Raw genomic sequence first — 8910 nt, 5'->3', positions numbered from 1 at the left:
TTGTCTCAATGAGATCTTTGATGAAGTGAGAGTAATGATAACTTTGACATTTTAAGGAACTCTGCTCGCATTTCCGCTGATAGCAGAGCCAATTCTCAGAGAAGATATTGTAAACAAGAAGAGTGATCTTGTTCAGTGCCATGTGTCTCACTGAGAACTTATCACTTTGGAGGAAATTATCATACACAGCCTGTGTGCACCGCAGCAAATAATATTTGGTATCATGGGCAAAAAGTGAACTTTCATCTGAAGTAGCTTTGATCACTTCTGATTGCTGTGATGTTAAATGTTGCTTGCCCTAGATCAGAAGTAGCCAACCTTCCAGAGCCTGACAGGCAAGAAAATAAAATGTGTAAAGAGAGAGAATAATGGGTTTCATAAGCTACTCAATTTAGCATTTGGCAGGTATTTTTACATAAAAACTAACACAGATCTACTATGTGGCATCAGATATATCTGACTTACTCTTTTGCCACTTTAAAAAGTGTCCAAACATGCATTTAATATGTTATACTTGCTAATCATAGTAGCATGGCTATGTCTTATTATTAAAAATGATTACAATAACAATTCTAAAATTTTACACAGAATAGACCTCAATGGTTCAATGGCTGTATCTCTACCAGCAAATAAACCAGGGCTCCTTCTGCAGTCCTGACAGCAAGTGGCACCACTTACAATCATATAGGTAAGATATCTTTCTCCCAAAAGGAAGTAATCTCATCAATACTGCCTTTTGTGGAAAACACTCAGCATCAAAATATGCACTGGCATTGCCTGGGACTGTTGGCACAGGCCAAACCTGTGCCAGTAAACACACCAGCAGTTAGACAGTGCAGATGCTCAGGTGCCAGTGATGGGATCCATGCCCTATACCATTTCAATTTGCTACTGCAGTTGTAAGCACTGTGATGTCTAGGGTTGTCTATGTCCTGTGGTGATTTTCCAGAGAGATGGCTCATGTTCTGCTATACGCACATAAAGATTTGCAAAGTGCAGCACATTTTTGTGGGTGGCCCATGATAAACAAAAGATCCGCAGTAAAGTTATACTCCCTTGGCTAGCCATGGAGAAATAGAGCCTTCTTCTCTTGCCTTTGCCAACTGGTCCCCAGTCCCTTTGGAGAGACAAGCACCATCCATTCCCTGCTCAGTTGGTTGGCAAGTCTCTGCACAGCATGGTAACTGGCAGATGCTGCTTTTCCTCCTCTGCTTCACAGAGGCCATTTGCATCTTTTGAGAAACACAGCAACTCCTTGGTGCTTCAGTTGCTCCTTGCCTCTGGTGAGGCTTCCCCAGCTGCTGGGTGGTGGGTGCTGCATGCCAGCAGCACACAGAGGGATGGGGAGCTGCTACCCAGCAAAGCCCAGTCACCCCACCAGCTGGTCCCAGCATGGACTAGTGAGCTGGACAGGGAGACACAGAAAAGGATGGACACAGAAAATGACGTCTGATATACCCAAGAAGTGCAGGCAGTTTGGGAGATATATTTTAGCCAAGCACTGGTTTAGCCTGGTTCACATCTACTCCTTGAATACTATCCTGTGAAGTGGGGTGTAGAAAGCCAAAAAGCAGACAGCTTTTTCTGTGTTTCTCTAACCTGACCATTGCTTCCATTCAAATTACTTTTTTCATGTTTTATAGTAAGGTCTCAGGAGCAGCTCAGGGATTTTCTAAGGAATTGATTAAGCACAGTTCACACCAGGCTTCAACAGGCTTAGCTGTTCATTCCAGTTGTGCCCATTGCAGGGGGCAAGAACCCTTGGCAGGTGCTTTTAGATAGCATTGCAGCAGAAGCTGCCTGAGTACCTCCTGTTGCAAAAGAAATCCAAGAGGCTGAAGGCTTATGAGTTTAGCAACTTCTGAAAAACAAACTGCTTTTATACAAGCTGGAGTCGAACTCCGCTGCTTAGAGCCACTGACAAGGATGTGATTTAGAGAGCTGTTTGAGCAGGTATAGAGTAGGTTCTCTGCTGGTTCAAATCTGTATCTCTCTAATGGGTTGGGGAGAGAAGACACTTCTGCTTTTGATCAAGTTAATGAACTCTCATACTGTGCTTGCTGGAGCAGACCTGGGGATACAAATATAGTCTTATGTCTGTCTTTTCTGAGTGCTGTACAAATATTGCAGCATGTTGTATGAGAAATGTGAAACTCTGAGACCAATATACAGGATTCATAATTTAATTTCTTTTCAAAGGACTATTAATAGTAAATCAAACATCAATTTAACATAAACATAGTGTGAGTGCCAGCTTTCCCTTTATAGCACAGGATATGCACGTCTTCAGTCAGCTTAATTATTGCAATGGTAGTACTGAGCTTGAAAGAAAACTCCACCAGCATTATGAAGGTGGAAAATCCTGTAGAACCTTGCTTTTTGTTGAGCTATTTGGAGTTCATAGAAGACTTAAATTCAGTAGAAAAACAAAAACCTTTCTGTTGTCCACTGAGACTTGAGTGTTTGATAGCAAAAGCAAGTCTGGGAAAGAACAAGAGAAGTGAGAAATTCCAATTAAAGAGCTTGAGTCTTTTTTTTTTTTTCCTTTTTCCAAGAAGCAAAAACCCATGTCCTTGTCAGATGACATCAATGAATCTTACTCAGGGCTGATTAGAAGGTTGTTGAGAAAACTCTGTCTAAGTTACAGAAGAAAGTCTTGCATGTGCTCCTGCTGGACTTCCCCTAACTAGCTGTAGCGTTTTAGGAATGGTATTACCCCATTTAATATTCCCGCTGAGACATGTCAAACCATATGCCACTTGCTCACTCCCTGCGGTGGGCTGGAAAGGAGAAACTGGAGGTACAAAAGATAAAGATCACGGATTGAATAAGAACAATTTATTGGAAACAGCAATGAAATAATAAATTAACAGTAACAGCAACAATATTAATAAAAGGGTGTACAAGAATGGTGAATGATTCATACATGAGAGTTCACCACATGGAAAAGCCCCGACAATACCTGACTGCACAATGCTACCCTGACTGGAAGGTGAGGTGGTATAGAGTAGCCTCCGGGTCATAGCCACTGCAAAAATTAACCCTGTCCTGGGTAGAACCAGGACATTATCCAGCCCTTATTTTACACCATCTACATCATGCCCAGATCCTACACCTTCCAGTTATATACATATATACATATACCTATATCTATATCTATCTATCTATCATTATATCTACACACAAGCTCAGGTATCATTTCCATAGTCAATGGAAGTTGTCTGTTGAGTTCATTTAGTCCATGACTGTGGGTTCTATCTGTCCTAGATGTCTTCCAGAGCCGAGAGCTGGTGAGCTGTCTGCTGGTTATAAGATGCATAAGGAGCTCACGAGTGGTGTATCTGAAGCAATCCATGCTCATTGTCCATGGTAGTTATGGCATACAGTGGCAGTGTCATTCAGCAACCAGTATTATACAATTCAACAATACAGACTGTTCTCACCCAAAAATCAAGTCCCCTTGAGGTACACATTGCGCTCCCCCGTTCCTCTGCATTATCCACCAAGTACACCCAGGCCCTTGAGTAAAAACAATCTCATAGATGGGTTTGCTTTTGCTTGCAGCAGGACTAATCCAAATTGTCTTCCCTAACACATTCCTCATATGCATCACAGGGACTTTATCCCCTTTAATCATCCAGGGAGGTTTTTATTGTGCAAGGCCAGCTCTATTGGTGGAGCCTCTAGTGTTAAATAACCAGGTGGCCTCCACTAAATGTGTATCCCAATGTCTGAAGGTTCCACCACCCATTGCTTTCAGTGTGGTATTCAACAGTCCATTGTCCCATTCAATTTTCCCAGAGGTTGGTGCAGGATAGGGAATATGATACACACACTCAATACCATGCTCTCTAGTCCAGGTATTTATGAGGCTATTTTTTAAATGAGTCCCATTGTCCAACTCAATTCTCTCTGGGGTGCCATGCCGCCACAGCAGCTATCCCAAAAGCCCAACAATGCTCTTCTCTGTCTTTTAAGCCCAACTCTTCTCTGTCTTTTAAGAGTTTTATTTTAATGATAAATTCTTGAAATGGCAGTGGAAGGAAACAAGGAAATGTGGTCTAATCCAGACAATGCTGTTATCTTGGGAAGCTTGCAAACCTACATTTCTTCATCCACAAACTGTATTTATTTCAGGAAGGAGGAAATGCATGAGGGAATAAAAAATCTACATGACAGTGTGTGTGCACACACACGTGTGTGCATGTGTATGTGAGCACGCACGTAAAACTGCAACAAGACAGTCTTAGAAAAAACATCTGGATGAAATTTTCAAAAGACATTTTGTTCCTATTTCAATATAGGAAGGCATACAGCAACTTCTTGCAACTTTCACTTAATCTTCACCTCTCTAGATTAAACAGGAGATTAGCTTGTGAGTGGATTTTCATGTAGGTGAAGTAACACCAGTCAGTTTACACACTGCGATTACAGCTGTGGGTATCACAAGTTAAAATTTGTGCTTCAGGCTCCTGGAGGTAGATGTCTGTCCTGTCTGCACTTTACCCTAAGGAGAAGGATGTCTATTAGTTGAGCTGAACATTTCTTTCTTGAGCAGCCACCAGTGTGGACAAAATCACAAATTCCTGCCTATGTCCTACTCCACCTTGCTGAGTGAAGCTGCATATATACACAGCACTCATTATTTATACACAACAATGCATTACTGATCAAGGCAAGGTATGTCCATTTAACACTGTAGTTAATAATTGGAAAGCTCTTATCTTTGGTGATGTTAAATATGTCCTGGCACCTGAGGACGGCTAGCAGATGTAGAAGGAAGACCAAGAGTGAGAGTAAGGGGTTGGTGGGAGAGAATGGCCAAAGCTAAAGAAGGGATTGGTTTATTGGTCACACAGAAAAATAGAAGGGAAAATAATTTTGACTGGAATAAAATGTTGGTTGCCATTTGGGGGATATTTTGGAGTATTTTCACAGTATACTTCACAATATTTTTATTTCTGAATTCACATCAGCATCACCAGAGATGCCTGTTGAGTCTTATGGAGACATCAAAGGGAGACAATAATAGAAAACACTTTTCTCTAGTCATTTTTGATAGAGAAAAGGAAAAGGACAGATGACTAAGGGTAAATATAGAATAGGGTAGAAGAATAAAAGAAACCACATACAGCAGGGAAGGAACAGAATGGACTTTCAAAATGATCTGACCTATGCTTAAGCACTAGCTCAGAGTCATGAGGAGACTAGAGCAGGAGACAGCATGAGGATGCATTATTGTTCTGGTCTGAACCCTGTTTACAACAGTGTCACCTAAAATTCAGTGAATTTGTGTTAGAGACCTTTGTAAAGGCTGTGTGTTATGTGCTTCCACTTAATATGTGAGCTTTGAAGAGATAATTAAAAATGGTTTCCCTGTCTCACAGAGCTCAGCTGTACATCCATTTCCTGTGGACATGCAGCACAACTGTTTGCATGGCTACCTGCGGAGTAAATTCACCTACAGACTAACCTGGGGAGAAAATCTTTCAGCCAGATCCATGTCTCCATCTCTCGGTGCCTGAGTTGGTTTGTTTCAGTTCAGAGCACTCATCACTGTACACATAATAGCTTTATTATATACCATGATTATACACCACACACCCAATAAGGAAGGGAACTCTGGTGGTGAGGATGCATCTGCTGCTGGGGTGGTACATGCAGCAGAAGTGGTGGGCTGGAGGTGGCATTGTCTCAAGATTGTCTTTTGTGCCAAGATTTTCCACGGGATGTTTTAAGGAGCCCTAATATAGACTGTACAGTGTAAGATGCAAGCAAAGAAACATTAAAAATTGTGAAAATAGTAGACTGACAAGTGGAGAAATGTTAGCAAGGACTCATAGTCACGTGATTTTTTAGTAACTCCTTTATCCCTTCAGATTTACTCTAGAAGTTCTGGTTTTCATCTCTATACTGGGAATAGTGTTGCTTTTGTTTCATATTAGATATGATATATTTTTAATCTCCAGCACAAGGAGAATACAGTCCTTTTCCCTAGATCAAGTGTGGTTTTCTCCTTGCGAGATGGATGGCTATTTTAGTTCCATTCAGCTAATGTTATATATACTTCATGGGGTTTTGTTCTCTTTTAAAATTTGTGGGACTGAGATTGGTTTGTTACTCACAAACTGACAGGAGCCAAAATACAGGATTATGATTACAGAAAATAATTCATAATTTTTTTTCTTCTAGGCAAACAGATGCAGTTGGTAAGTATGGCTGTTTGTAAGGTTGGCTGTCCTTATTCAGTCCATAGTAAGGCTGAACCATTTTAGGTTGTAAGAGAGTTCAGGCAGCTTCCTTGGTCATTTTCAGACTCCAGATGTACAGCAGAAAAGTCCTTTTTCTTCCTGCTGAAAATATTAAGAATAATACATTGTTAGAGGGGAGAGCCATGTGCTAGAAATAGGAAAACATTAAAGGAATGAACAAAGGAAAGAGATGCTGGTTTTAAACCCTAGTTTTGTGGTCTCCTTTTTTTCTCTCTCTGAAATCAAGGATAAAAATATCTGTATTCTCAGAAGGGATTGGAAGTATCAAATATTTTATAAATCATGTTTAAAATTAGTCTAGGTAAAAAAAAACCAAAACAACCCTACAAATGCAATCCAAGAACCATAGAAAGAATTTTAACTTCTTGGACAGAAAAACAGCCAGATTCAGCATGACTAGAACTAGATACTAAAACATGTTAAATGATGATGGTCATTTTAGGGTCAGTGGAGGAATAGAGAGATTTTTAAAATGAAGTCTAAATACTTTTTTTTTCTTTTGGTCATAACCAGGCATCTGAAAAACCAGTTATATTCACAGTTCTGTTTGAAATGATAAAATGTAAATGCATCCTTCCCTGTAGGGGCTTGTGTGCTCAGGATCCTTCTGCCCTTCAGCAGACTTCTTCCTACATCAGTAGAAAAATGGCCTCGTTAGGCACAGGAAAAACATTTCCGGAGCTGAGAAATAACATTAAAGATGTGGACAGGCTGGAGAGGCTCTAGAGAAGGGCCGCAAAGATGACCAAAGGACTGGGAAGCCTGCCATATGAGGAAAGGCTGAGAGAGAACTGGGTTTGTTCAACCTGGAGAAAAGAAGGCTTAGAGGAGACCATGTCCCAGTATTTAAAGAGTGGCTAGAAAGAAGATGGAGACCCTTATTTTACAAGGAATCACACGGAAAAGACAAGGGGTAATGGATAAAAGTTAGTTCTGGGAATATTCTCATTGGACACAAGAGGAAAATTTTTCACAATGAGAACAATCAGCTGTTGGAATAAACTCACTGGGGAAGTGATGGTTTCCCCAACACTGAACACCTTTAAGATTCAGCTGGACAAGGTGCTGGGCTATCTTATCTAGACCACGCTTTTGCTAAGAAAGGTTAGACCAGACGATCCTTGAGGTCCCTTCCAACCCAGCATTCTATGATTCTCTAATTCTGTGATTCTATGACTCCATGGTCACGGGTGCTGGGGGAACACTGGAACTTGCTGGTTGCACGCAGTACAAGGGCACTGTCTGTGGAAATTAAGTATGGATTTCCCATATCAGTGGGAATATCAGTCTAACCTGCAGCTTCTCTAGTGGCTTGATAGTTATTTTTGTCTACTCAGTGACCTATTTTTGTCTACTCAGTGTCTTCATTGCTGCCAAATAAAACCCAAAAGGTATCTGAACTTTTGCGTGTGAAAAACAGGGATGATGAATTTTCCATCTAGGCTCTGTAGATGCTCGTTCACTCATGAACTGTCACTTCAGAAGCTCATAGTTATTGCTGAAAAGGAAATATTTAAAAATATTCTTGTCAGTTATACTACACTTTTCTTTTTAATGATGTCTCCACAAACCTCTTTTAGCTAGGCTCAGACTTGCATGAGGCACTTGAGGTTGAAGTATTCCTATGCATTTTGGAGAACGATGGGAAAGAGGGAATAGGAGGAAGATTGATCTCCTTGGTCATGATCAAAGACACCCTGTTGCCAAATAGTTCTTATCACCGCCATGGATTGCCTTTCTCTCATCATGCGATACCCAGACCTGGACTGTGGCCCTTCTTAGTTTCCCTCTTTGGAGACATTTGCATAGGAAAAAAGCATCCCTGAAGAAAAGCTGTTTGAAGAGCACTGGGAAAGAACAAGCCGATGGACCACTAAAAAGGAAGCCCTAGTCATGACATGAGATGGCAATACAGGCTTCATATAAGGAAGCCCTGCGTGTCAGCTGTATCATGCTGCTTATCCCAGTCACTGGTGCTTGTTTCATATAATTAACTTCTGCAGAAAGAAAGCTGCATATTTTAAAGCCTCAGCTAGGCATAAGGATTAAATGAAGGTTCAATAAACTACTTAGCAATGAATGCTATTGCACTTTGTTGGGAGTAAAATAGGGGTGGAACAGGCAAGGGCTGGGCATGCTATCATTTCTGGCATTAGGTTAATTGTTCTGCTGATACTCTGCAAACTGCTGACAGCAGGAGTGGCTTCTGGTGGACTCTGCCCTTGTTGATGCCAGAGGGGAAAGTCTGGTTCCCAACTCTTTAAAAGCCTCCCTGAAAGTAGGAGATCACTGGCAAATGATTGGGAAGATATGCAGGTGAAATTTCTAAGTACATGTGAGGGGAGATTCAGCAAATGAATGGTAAAGGCGGTGTTGGGAGTTAAGTAGGATATTCAAGAGCATGTGTGAAAGGGAAGAAAATCATTGCTATGCAGGGAAGTGTCCTCTAGATGCACATGCTTTATAGTATTGGGCTCAGCTGTAACACCATGTCATACTAGAATTATGCTAGATTCTAGTAATTGTACTAGATTCCTATTTTTCCTTCTTTAGCCCTGCATGCAGTGTGGGATGTCTACCTACAGATGCTGCCAAGCATAATAAGCTAAGGGAGGTGCATGCCAAAGCTATGAATTCA

General features: G+C 41.0%; 1 long non-coding RNA gene across 1 annotated transcript; it reads right to left on the bottom strand.

The window, feature by feature from the left end:
• Positions 1-2823: 2823 nt before the first annotated feature.
• LOC135412512 (uncharacterized) lies at positions 2824-7486 on the bottom strand. Its single transcript, XR_010429710.1, has 2 exons — positions 7280-7486; positions 2824-6353 (listed from the first exon to the last, which is right to left on the bottom strand). It is a non-coding gene; the product is annotated as an uncharacterized LOC135412512 (long non-coding RNA).
• Positions 7487-8910: the final 1424 nt, after the last annotated feature.

Source organism: Pseudopipra pipra, chromosome 3, assembly GCF_036250125.1.
Source record: "Pseudopipra pipra isolate bDixPip1 chromosome 3, bDixPip1.hap1, whole genome shotgun sequence".
NCBI lineage: Eukaryota > Metazoa > Chordata > Aves > Passeriformes > Pipridae > Pseudopipra > Pseudopipra pipra.
Note: the sequence above shows the minus strand (reverse complement) of the source record. Positions and strands in the feature narration are given on the sequence as shown.